The sequence below is a fragment of the Macrobrachium rosenbergii genome, chromosome 54, assembly GCF_040412425.1.
Source record: "Macrobrachium rosenbergii isolate ZJJX-2024 chromosome 54, ASM4041242v1, whole genome shotgun sequence".
NCBI classification, from domain to species: domain Eukaryota; kingdom Metazoa; phylum Arthropoda; class Malacostraca; order Decapoda; family Palaemonidae; genus Macrobrachium; species Macrobrachium rosenbergii.
Genome location: NC_089794.1, coordinates 18752603 through 18765102, shown reverse-complemented (window position 1 = coordinate 18765102; position 12500 = coordinate 18752603). Strand labels below are relative to the sequence as shown.

At 36.6% G+C, this 12500-nt stretch overlaps 1 protein-coding gene across 2 annotated transcripts in view; it reads left to right on the top strand.

Annotated features, from left to right (window-relative positions):
* LOC136834816 (frequenin-1) overlaps window positions 1–12500 on the top strand; it is a 391333-nt gene that overhangs the window by 249403 nt on the left and 129430 nt on the right. The window lies entirely within an intron of this gene.

The window sequence follows — 12500 nt, the reverse complement described above, 5'->3', positions numbered from 1 at the left end:
ATATATATATATATATATATATATATATATATATATATATATATATATATATATATATATATGTATATATATATATATATATATATATATATATATATATATATATATATATTATATAATATATATACATACATACATACACAAATCCACACAGTATATACATATTATATATGTTATACATATTGCTTACATATAATATACTTACAGTATATTGATTTATTCATAATTTTAGTATTCTGAAATATTCCATCTTTCTAAAATGGATGGTTTTAGAAGAATCCAAATGATCAGTCCCTGTCACATTGATATCGCATTGCATATGCAATAACCACTCTTTAATCATTCACAACATGACAAACATACTTCTCCCCTCTCCACCCCCGCCCCCATGCCCCCTCCATCCACAGACCAGGCCTAACCCGCCAATCAGAGAAGGCAATCAGTCAACCAATCAGAAAGCAATTCCCGAATAACGATATTTTCTTCACCAATCAGAACCGACCTCAAATACAATTTTTTCCTCCCCACGTCAACCGGAACCTGTCCTATAGTTCTGTGTAAGTCTGAAGTATTGCCAAGTAGCTGCGACGCAGTTGAAGATAGTGTGTCAAGGTATCTTGCTTTACTTTCAAGAATGTGTCGTGTAAATGCAGTACTAAGATAGTACGTTCAAGATATTTTGTTATTTAAGACATTACCTCCGAGACATTTCAGGCAGTACTGCAAAAATGTCTACCTACATAAGGTGATACCTCGGAGATATTTTTGTCTAGTATTCTCCATCAACTAAAAAGTTTGCTAATTATTGTCTGGTGAAGATAATAGCAGGTTTATAGAAATGTGAATAAACTAATATAGTATTTTCGAGACACACATTATTCTTTCTGTGCAAGAGGATATTATTCCCAGGAATTTGAATACAGTGCTGTCTTTCTGTTTGAAAGAGTTATTATAACTTTACGCTCAGATCTCAGTAAAGTTATTTTCAAATTCCTGTAAAATATTCCTAAAACTTAAGTTGCTTTCTAGACACTCTAAAAAATGTTTCAGTCTGTTTAATACGTGTCCCAATTACCCGAACATGTATAAAATAGATTTAAATAGATTTTAATAACTTCAGAGGCATATTGTTGGCTTAAAAAGTGTTTAAAGTTTTACAGGGATTATAAGCTATAAAAATATTCTAATTTCTTTCAGGCTGTTACTTTAGGTTTGTGGTGATAGTATACTGGAAATTTTAAAATTTTGTAGCAAATATAATTGAGAAGATCTACAGCACTATGAATGGACTCTGTGATTTAACTAGGTTGCAGTCACTTAGAAGGTGGCTACGAAAAATGTAAACGGTTCCAATTCTTTAAAGGGTGGAGGCAAAAGATTTAAATAGTCGCTTGAAAGAATTATAACTTTTGAAAAGTTTACAGGGACTGCAACAATATTAAAAGTGGGTAACGTCCCTTACAAACTGTTATAACAGATTTTAAGGTATTGAAATTAGAGTTTCTTCAAACTGAAGTAAAAAATGCGCCGAAGTTTCTTAGGTGCAATCGAGTTTCCTGTACAGCTGCTACAGCGTACGGTCAAGGCCATCGAAAATAGATCTATATTTCGGTGGTCTCGGTATAATGCTGTATGAGACGCGGCCCATGAAACTTTAACCACGGCCCGGTTGTGGCCTGGCCTATATCGTTGCCAGAAGCACGATTATGGCTAACTTTAACCTTAAATCAAATCAAAACTACTGAGGCTAGAGAGCTGCAAGTTGGTATGTTTGATGATTGGGGGGCGGATGATCAACATACCAACTTGCAGCCCTCTAGCCTCAGGAGTTTTTAAGATCTGAGGCAGGCAGAGAAAGTGCGGACAGAATAAAGTGCAGACGGACAGAGAAAGCCGGCACAGTAGTTTTCTTTTGCAGAAAACTAAAACTAGTTATACATTATTTAAACAGATAATAACAGCTTAAGAGGAGACTAAATCAAAATAAAATGGATACTAAATACTTAGTGGTTATAATAATTTTAAAGGAGCCTTCATTAATTTAAAACGTTCTCATTAACTTGGCAATTGGGTTAGAATAGATTTATAGGTCTGACAGTTGGGTTACAATAGATTTATAGGTCTGACAGTTGGGTTACAATAGATTTATAGGTCTGACAGTTGGGTTACAATAGATTTATAGGTCTGACAGTTGGGTTACAATAGATTTAAAGGCTTGACTGATGAATTACAATAGATTTAGAGGATTGACAGATGGGTGACAATAGATTCAAAAGCTTGACAGATGAGTTATAATAGAATAAAAGACCTTGACAGATGGGTTACATTAGATCTTTAGGTTTGACAAATGGGTTACAATGGATTTAAAGGCCTGACAGATGAGTTATAATAGAATAAAAGGCCTTGACAGATAGGTTACAATAGATTTAAAGGCTTGACAGATGGGTTACAATAGATCTAAAGGCTTGATAGATGGGTTACAACAGATTTAAAGGTTTGACAGATGGGTTACAATAGACTTTAAGGAAGTCTAAAATCAAGTGTGGGTGCAGTGTATTTTACTTATAAGAGTAGCAACAGTAGGTTTAAAGGTCTTCGAAAAACTCAAAATGCGATTACGATAGAATTAAAAGTCTGCTAATCAATTGTCTACAATGGAGTTAAAGGGATCCCAATCACTTTGAAAGGGTGTTCAACCCTTTGAAAGAAATTCAGTTGAACTTAACAGTCTTATTAGAGTATTTATGATATGAGATTAATGATTGCTAAGTGTTTAATTTGGTTTTAATGAAAAGATTAATGTCAGATATATTTTTACTCTTATGTATGTACTTTTTTCCTGACACTTTTCCTAATTTTTTTTTTTATTTTCAGGTACGTATTGACTTTGTGTTCAGTCCTGAATGGAATGCAGTGCAAGTTTGAGGTAAATAGTGTTATTTTGATAAATAGGGCTTCAGTCGCTGGTTGCTCTGGAAATTATCGTACACCAAATGCGTGTCATGTTGGTTAGGAGAAATTGTTAAGAAAAATATCGTGCACACGTTTTCTCTAGTTGTTGTACTTAAGGTACGGTAGAACTTGTGCATGTTTCTGTATTGTTATGGAAAGTAATTGTACGGCTTTCATGCCAAATTGCTTCTTATTTGGGAAAGTTATTGTACAAAGCTTTTAGGGCCTGTTTAGTTAATGTTTGCTAAAGTTATTGTACATTACTTTCGTGTTAAGTTATGTGTTGGGAAAGTTATCATGTACATCATTCGTTTAAAGTTTTCTTCTTCTTTTGGATTACTGTTGTGCGTTTCCTTTCTGAAGTCTTGATCTGTTTAAAAAAGTATTTGTGCAATTTTGTACACAGTTACTAATCCTTGTGGAATGTGTTGTACAGTTTTTGTTACAATGAATACTACTTGCGATGTGTATCGTTTACTGCTGATATGTTTAGCTGTTTATTGTTTGGGAAGGTTATCGTACACAGTAATCGGTTTCACCTGCCATTTTGTTTTTCCTTTTTGCGAAAGTTGGCGTACGCTGGCTATAACACTTGTGCAATTATTTCGTCTAGAGTTATTTATTATTTGTAAAATGTTTCGGTTGAAATATGTAGGTATATATATATAGTGTGTGTGTGTGTATATGTATATATATATATATATATATATATATATATACACACACACACACACACATATATATATATATATATATATATATATATATATATATATATATATATATATATATATATATATATATATATATATATATATATATATATATATATATATATATTCCAGAATACGCATCACCTCCCATCACAACAGCTCCGTGGCTTCCTTAACCCTAACACGAAAAACTCCGTTATAAAAATAAATCGAGAAAACACAAAGACAACGTCCCATTGTCCTAACCTACACCCGTAAGGACAACCGTTTCCCTTCATATCTCTCTCTCTCTCTCTCTCTCTCTCTCTCTCTCTCTCTCTCTCTCTCTCTCTCTCTCTCTCTCTCTCTCTCGGCAAGCGACCGTAACGGGAGAAAACGCAGGGTAAGGAAGGTTTTGAACGGACCACTTTGTAAACCGAGTAAAATGGGAGACATTGCGTGAGGCTACGTCATGTTTTTTTTTTTTTTTTTTTTTTTTTTTGTCGGTTCACAAATTGGTTTCGTGACCCCTTGACCTTTGAGTAGAGTGAGATTAATGTGAGCCCGCCTGTGTATATGTATATATTTTAGGAAACAACCGTAGATGCGTGGAGGGAGGGGTTCGGGGGAAATTCAAGGTTGATTGAAATAGATTACATGTTATGCGTGCGTGTCATCTGTTATGGTAGGTTTAACATCACACACAAAAACACACACACACACACACACACACACACACACACACACACACACACACACACATATATATATATATATATATATATATATATATATATATATATATATATATATATATATATATATTTGTGTGTGTGTGTGTGTATAATTTTAACTTTCCAGTTCTATACAAGTATTTTTGGGCAAGATATTCCTTGGGAGCCACGTCCGATCAACGTTTGAACTTTCTGTGTCTGCTGCCTGTGAAGACATGACATAGCAGTGTCCATTAATAACAACTTATTTCTGATGACGCTGCTTTTTCTGCTGACTGACGTGGAAGTCTGTAAATGAGATATACTTAAATCTTTCGTGTTCTGTCCCTAATCTACAGTCGATTGGATTCAAGTGTTCCCAGACATATAGCACTGCCCCTAATCTACACTCGATTGGATTCAGGTGTTCCCAGACATAGCACTGTCCCTAATCTACAGTCGATTGATTCAAGTGTTTCCAGACATAGCACTGCCCCTAATCTACAGTCAAGTGTTCCCAGACATAGCGGTGTACAGTCGATTGGATTCAAGTGTTCCCAGACATAGCACTGTCCCTATTCTAGAGTCGATTGGATTCAAGTGTTCCCAGACACAGAGCACTGTCCCTAATCTACAGTCGATTGGATTCAAGTGTTCCCAGACATATAGCACTGCCCCTAATCTACACTCGATTGGATTCAGGTGTTCCCAGACATAGCACTGTCCCTAATCTACAGTCGATTGGATTCAAGTGTTTCCAGACATAGCACTGCCCCTAATCTACAGTCAAGTGTTCCCAGACATAGCGGTGTACAGTCGATTGGATTCAAGTGTTCCCAGACATAGCACTGTCCCTATTCTAGAGTCGATTGGATTCAAGTGTTCCCAGACACAGAGCACTGTCCCTAATCTACAGTCGATTGGATTCAAGTGTTCCCAAACATACTGCAAAGCACTTCCACCCTTTCTTTCTAAGCAACCTTTCTTGAACAGTTAATATCTTGATGAAATTAAATGAACCCTCAGAATCTATTTTGTACTTATAAGTTAACATCAAAGATTAAGTAAGATCACTTAATATGCGTATAAAACCAAATGATTCCTCAAAATAATTTTTGGACTTCTGAGTTACCCTCAAATATTAACTAAGTCCACTTAATAATATCCTGATAATATCAAATGAATCCTCAACATCTTTTTCTGACTTACAAGTCAGCCTTAGAGTTTGAGGAAGTCCACTTAATGTCCTGATAAAATCGCTCCTTTGCCAGAAGAGTGACATAACTCAAAAGTTGCTATTTTTCAGGAGAAGCGATTTTAAGTTTAAAACTTTCTATACTCTCTATAGTGTAATAGTAATAGTGACATGTCATGCCCTCTAGCGGTTAGTATTACAAATACAAATAAGATGTTTTTACCACAATATGGAGCAAAGAATGGGTTATCTGTTGGTATCAGCAACTCAGAAAACACATTTTTTGAGTTGTCACTCTTTTGGCAAATGAGCGAAATCAAAAGTTACCTTAAAATTTGTAGCCCTACCCAACTTCCACTTGCCATCACAATTCAAGTAAGTCCTTTTTGTCTACAGTAAATTGATCGTCAAGAACTGATGCTGGAAAGGAAAAGAGATTTCTCCAAGTCGTTCCTTTTCCCCGTAAGACTTCATTAGTTTTTCTTTGGGAATCCATGAATGAATTTTCGAAGTTTCCATTTCTTGACCTGTCTTGAGCCGGAGGAGATGACGGGTTATGCAAAGAGACCTTGGTATTGTCTTTGTGGAAGTTCACCGACCTTTTACATTCCCGGCTGGAGATTTCATTTCACCAAACTAAAGGTTGAGGAAGGGTCTTTATGGGGAGAGAGAGAGAGAGAGAGAGAGAGAGAGAGAGAGAGAGAGAGAGAGAGAGAGGTTGCATCTCTGTACAGTGAGGATTACCTCGTCGAGGCCCTTCCGTTTTCAGGTATAAAATTTAGTGGAGCAATGAACACACATCTAGTATTCTCTCCCCCTTATTTCTATTACTCTCCATCCTAGCTACGACCAATAACAGTCGACTAACAACGAGATACACAATTCACTACTGGGGTCAGCAGAGGCGTAAATGATGTTAGGGACCGCTCCATTCGTCCCGGTTCGTCTGGATTGTGAATCGAACTCGGGTCCTCAAGTTTGTGAGCTGTGTGTGGTTACAATAGGAGGAGGAGGAGGAGGAGGAGGAAGAACAACTGTCCTCCCACTTCCTCCTTAGTCGCTTTCACAATCGTCCACCTATGAACGAGGAGAAAGATTATTATATGAATAAACAGCACAAAACACTTGAAATGGTCCCCCTCTGCGTTGGCGTTCTTACAGTTTTTACAGAGATGGTGAATAGCGAGTCTCTCTCTCTCTCTCTCTCTCTCTCTCTCTCTCTCTCTCTCTCTCTCTCTCTGTGTGTTCTGTTGTCTAGAGGGTTATGTATTATAGATGCTCTCTCTCTCTCTCTCTCTCTCTCTCTCTCTCTCTCTCTCTCTCTCTCTCTCTGTTCTGTTGTCTAGAGGGTTATGTATTATAGATGCTCTCTCTCTCTCTCTCTCTCTTTCTCTCTCCAGTTCAGTTGTCCAGGATATATATTATATAGATTCTCTCTCTCTCTCTCTCTCTCTCTCTCTCTCTCTCTCTCTCTCTCTCTCTCTCTCTCAATTCTGTTGTCCAGAAGGTCATATATATTATAGATTCTCTCTCTCTCTCTCTCTCTCTCTCTCTCTCTCTCTCTCTCTCTCTCTCTCTCTCTCTCTCTCTCTCCAACTCAATTCTGTTGTCCAGAATGTTGTACATTATAGATGTACTTGAATGCATAAGTGTTGTCTAGACTCTATTCCACTCCATTTGCATGCATATGTTTATTGAAGCATTTTATAAGTATTTCCACCCTTTCGCTTTCCCCATTTGGTTGGACAAATAAACGAGGGGTTATGGAAAATTAACGATAAAATGTGATAATAAGGGAATACAGTGTACAGCGAATAATAAAAAAAGAAACATTGGAAGGGTGACCACTATGCATGCTGAATAGTTAGATTTTGATACACGGTTAGTCTCTGAATCAGTCAATTTAATCTGCAGTGGGTTTGTCTAGTTCCTGGGTGGGCGACCGCCAATAGAAACCAATCATGTTTGACGCATGAGCTGCTGCTATCATTCGGTTTGATCAGTGCTTGGCAGGTGACCATTTGTACATAAGCACCTTTGACCATCCCTCTCCTAAAGAAACAGTTTCTTAGAAACCTGCAACAGACCTTAGGGAGAGTCTGGTTTGAGTGGTTATTGGTCACAATGAGACTTGAAACGCGAACGTGGGATTTTGTGTGTGTGTGTGTGTGTGTGTGTGTGTGTGAGACTATAAACGAATGCATGAAAAGCAAGTATCCTTTGTAGATCAAACAACTAACAAAATGTACCCTGACCCAGAGAGAGCGAGAGAGAGTGAGAGTGCTTTCTTTGTAGACATTTAAGAACTTTACCAACTCGCATTGTGCTGCATGTATGAAGAATATCTCTCTCTCTCTCTCTCTCTCTCTCTCTCTCTCTCTCTCTCTCTCTCTCTCTCAACCTTTTTCATGATTCGTATGAAGTCGCTTTCTCAAATCCTTTCATGATTTCTGTGCCCCCCCTCTTCCCCACCCCCCCCTCTCTCTCTCTCTCTCTCTCTCTCTCTCTCTCTCTCTCTCTCTCTCTCTCTCTCTCTCTCTCTCAACGCTTTTTATGATTCCTAAGAATTCACTCGCTCTCAAATCTTTTCATGATTCCTAGGATCTCTCTCTCTCTCTCTCTCTCTCTCTCTCTCTCTCTCTCTCTCTCTCTCTCTCTCTCTCTCTCTCTCTCTCTCTGTGTGTGTGTGTGTGTGTGTGTGTGTGTGTGTACGAAGCAACAAAAAATCAAACTATTTTATCTTACAAAAAAATAAAAAACCTAATCTTCCAAAAAATGTGCAACATCTCTAAACAAAAAAATTTCGAATCGAGCATACACGTTTTTATTTTTGCCCCCCCAATCACAAACTTTTCCGTTAACTGTCGGCTTTTGATGGCTCCAATAATGACTGCAGTTCGCCTGACACGTGGACATATAACAGCATAGAGAGCTGTCTATAATTCAGTGTATAACTCCACATAGGGAAACATGACTACAGAAGTGAGGAGAGAGGGTAGGAAGGAAAATACTAAAGGGTGCCAGAAATGGTGCGGTATGTACGTTAAGGAAGAAGAAGAAGAAGGAGTGAGAGAGAGAGAGAGAGAGAGAGAGAGAGAGAGAGAGAGAGAGAGAGAGAGAGAGAGAAAGCGTCTCTCGGACGACGGGTCAAGCCCACCTTTTGCACCAGCCGATGAAGAGGGGAGGATCCTTTCCTAAATCCCCTTTCACGCATTCTTGAATTGTCGGCTTCTTTTTTCTCTCCCGTTCTTTCTCACTTCACAAGGGACTGGCAGTCGCGGGTACTTCAGCATTTATAGGAGGAGGAGGAGGAGGAAAGAGAGAGAGGAGGAGGCGAATGAGATGAAGTTGGTCTAGAGCAGGTTTAGAAGGAGGATAGGAAGAAAGGACTGCAAAGTAGAATGACGAAAAGGAAAAAAAGGGGAGAAATGCAAAATGTTGACTACTCCACATTGAGGGAAGGAGAAGAAAGAACTGCTATGCAGAATAACAGAAAAGATGAAAAATAAAGATGAGAATACTAAGAACAACCGGGCTGTATTTTCTGATACTTTAGCCATAAAAAAGGAAGAACAGAAGGGCGACAATTGGGAGGATTAGATCAGCTGCACACATCCTAGTAGCTTGGAATCTAGAATTTGGCGTCAACAGGCACAAAAGTCACGAATCTCTGCCCTAGAGAACTTGGATTTGTAACCTGATCAACACAAAAGCCAAACTCTTATCTCTTGGATTTGGAATCTGATCAACACAAAAGCCAAACTCTTATCTCTTGATTTGGAATCTGATCAACACAAAAGCCAAACTCTTATCTCTTGGATTTGGAGTCTGATCAACACAAAAACCAAACTCTTATCTCTTGGATTTGGAATCTGATTAACACAAAAGCCAAACTCTTATCTCTTGGATTTGGAATCTGATCAACACAAAAGCCAAACTCTTATCTCTTGGATTTGGAATCTGATCAACACAAAAGCCAAACTCTTATCTCTTGGATTTGGAGTCTGATCAACACAAAAACCAAACTCTTATCTCTTGGATTTGGAATCTGATTAACACAAAAGCCAAACTCTTATCTCTTGGATTTGGAATCTGATCAACACAAAAGCCAAACTCTTATCTCTTGGATTTGGAGTCTGATCAACACAAAAGCCAAACTCTTATCTCTTGGATTTGGAATCTGATTAACACAAAAGCCAAACTCTTATCACTTGGATTTGGAATCTGATTAACACAAAAGCCAAACTCTTATCTCTGTGGAACCTGAAAATTTCGAGCCTGCAATTACAGAAGCAAAGAATTTATGTTCATAGATCTGTTCTAGATGAATTCTGAAACTTGGAATCAAAATTATCAAAAGCCAGGATGTGCTACCTAGGTCTTGGAATCTGGAACCTACATGCCAAAGGAAAATTGTCTTATATGCTTGCTTTATAGAACCTGAAGTTTGGAATTTGGAATTACTGAAAGCAGGAGTCTGGTGACATTGCTTTCTGGAATCTGGATATCGAAAGGCATAGGAAGAATCTGTTGTGGAACTTGGAATCTAGGAATCTGGAGTGTAGAATAAATAGAAATGGAACTGAATACATACCAGACCCTTCAGAAATAATTCCAAATGTCCAAAGCCGATCTAGGTCGAAATAAAATTAGATGGCTGATGCACATGAGTACTTCAAAAGCAAAATATTTATTGAGACAGGAACTGCTATCTTATTAACATACTGATCAGTAGCATAATGTGTGTAATTAACATATATATGAGGCTAAATTATCGTTAACTGTTTTTTAAGTAGATTGTTGTAAATGTTTTATTCATGAATATCTGCAACTCCGTGATTTGGAAGCATAATAATCATTTCAGTTATATTTTGGTATTTTCTGGCTTTTAATTGACCTAAATTGAGCGAATGACAAAGTCATTCCAAAAACTCGTCATATTTCATCGAGTGAAAGAAATATTATCCTTTCAGTAAGTGGGAAGGAAGTCTTGTCTAGACAACACCCACTTCAGTACAAAGCCAGTGTAAACAAACCGCGTTGCCATGGCAACCGTGGTAAAAAAGAACGAGTTAGGAAAGAATCGAGGCTAGTGAAATTTACCCAAAAATGGAAATCGAAATCGAACGAGAATTGTGATTAGCTGTAAAACAACAAAATGAGTTATTCAGAATTTAAAACCGGTTTCCAGAATCTAAAACTGGTTTTCAGATTTTAAAACTGGCTTTCAGAATTTAAAACCGGGTTTCAGATTTTAAAACCGGTTTTCAGATTTCAAAACCTGCTTTCAGAATTTAAAACCGGTTTTCATAATTTAAAGCTGGCTTTCAGAATTTAAAACCAGTTTTCCGATTTTAAAGCTGGCTTTCAGATTTTAAAACCAGTTTTCAGATTTTAAAACTGGTTTTCAGAATTTAAAACCGGTTTTCAAATTTTAAAGCCGATTTTCAGAATTTAAAACCGGTTCGCATAACAGGGGTGGGTCCAGAGACAAATAGGACAAAATTCACTGCCCCATTCATACTCTGACTGCTGAATCGTGGATGAACACACTGTGTAGAAATCTTCCACAGCAGCAGGCGCTTCATACGCCCCCATAAAATGCTCATCAGCATTGCATCGAAACTCCGCACGCACACTGCGCAATTCACTTCTTTGTTGTGCATATTCTCTCACTAACTAGATAGCCTATTAAAGCCCTTTCGTTCTAATACACTTTCACGCCATCCGGCACACCTATTATTATTATTATTATTATTATTATTATTATTATTATTATTATTATTATTATTATTATTATTATTATTATAGCTGCACATTTTGAGTTAATTTTATGTTGTCTAATCAGTCTCCCTTATAATTCTTTTCTCTTCCACGTTAAAACTGAACAATAATTTGCCAATATAACGTGGAAAAGGAAAGAATAATTAAGAAGAATGAGAAGACTTAGTATGAAATTAACTCAAATTATGCAGCCATTCTATTCAACATGTCTTGTTTATGAAAGAGTCAACCTCCTCCTCATTATTATTATTATTATTATTATTATTATTATTATTATTATTATTATTATTAAGTAGAGTGTTTGGAATAATTCTGTGTTTGCATTGAATGCAGCCATATTATTACAGTGATTGAAAGAGTATTTTATGAATACATACAAAGGCTGCGCATGGAGTGTTTGCTACGTTCGTGAAATGTCTCAAGTATGTACATATCTGAACAAAAGCGAATGGAATATTTTTGTTGCATTGATTAAACCATTGACGCATACATCGGTAATCTGTTGTAATGAATACGTTGGTAATCTGTTGCCATGATTTTGCTGAATTGTTGAATCGGTGAAAAACTGACAGAGAGATCGTGGCGAAATGAAAGGAACTGCAATGTGGATTGCACTATTGCAAAAATAACTGTTATGCGTGTGCATTATATGGGTTACAATATCTGTTGTAGTTTTGCGTGACTGCTGGCGTGCTAATTTTATTCTTTCACATTATGCCTAGTTATATCTTTTTTTTTTTTTACACAGTGGCATTCCATTGTAAGTGTAAACAGAGCTACCTTTTAACTGCTCTCTTGGGTGAGTAAATAGAGAGAAAAAAGAGGGAGCGAGAGAAACTGATATATATATATATATATATATATATATATATATATATATATATATATATATATATATATATATATATATATATATATATATTTTTATATATATATATATATATATACACATATACACCTATATAGGTATATATAGGTGTATATGTGTGTATATATATATATATATATATATATATATATACACATATACACCTATATATACCTATATATACCTCTGCAATTCTCACTGAATGCTGACGCAAAGGAGGCGTACATTATTTTAAACCACCTCTCTGATTTCCTTTTGTCTTCAAAGCCAAAAGTCCCAAGGAAAAGACAAAAATC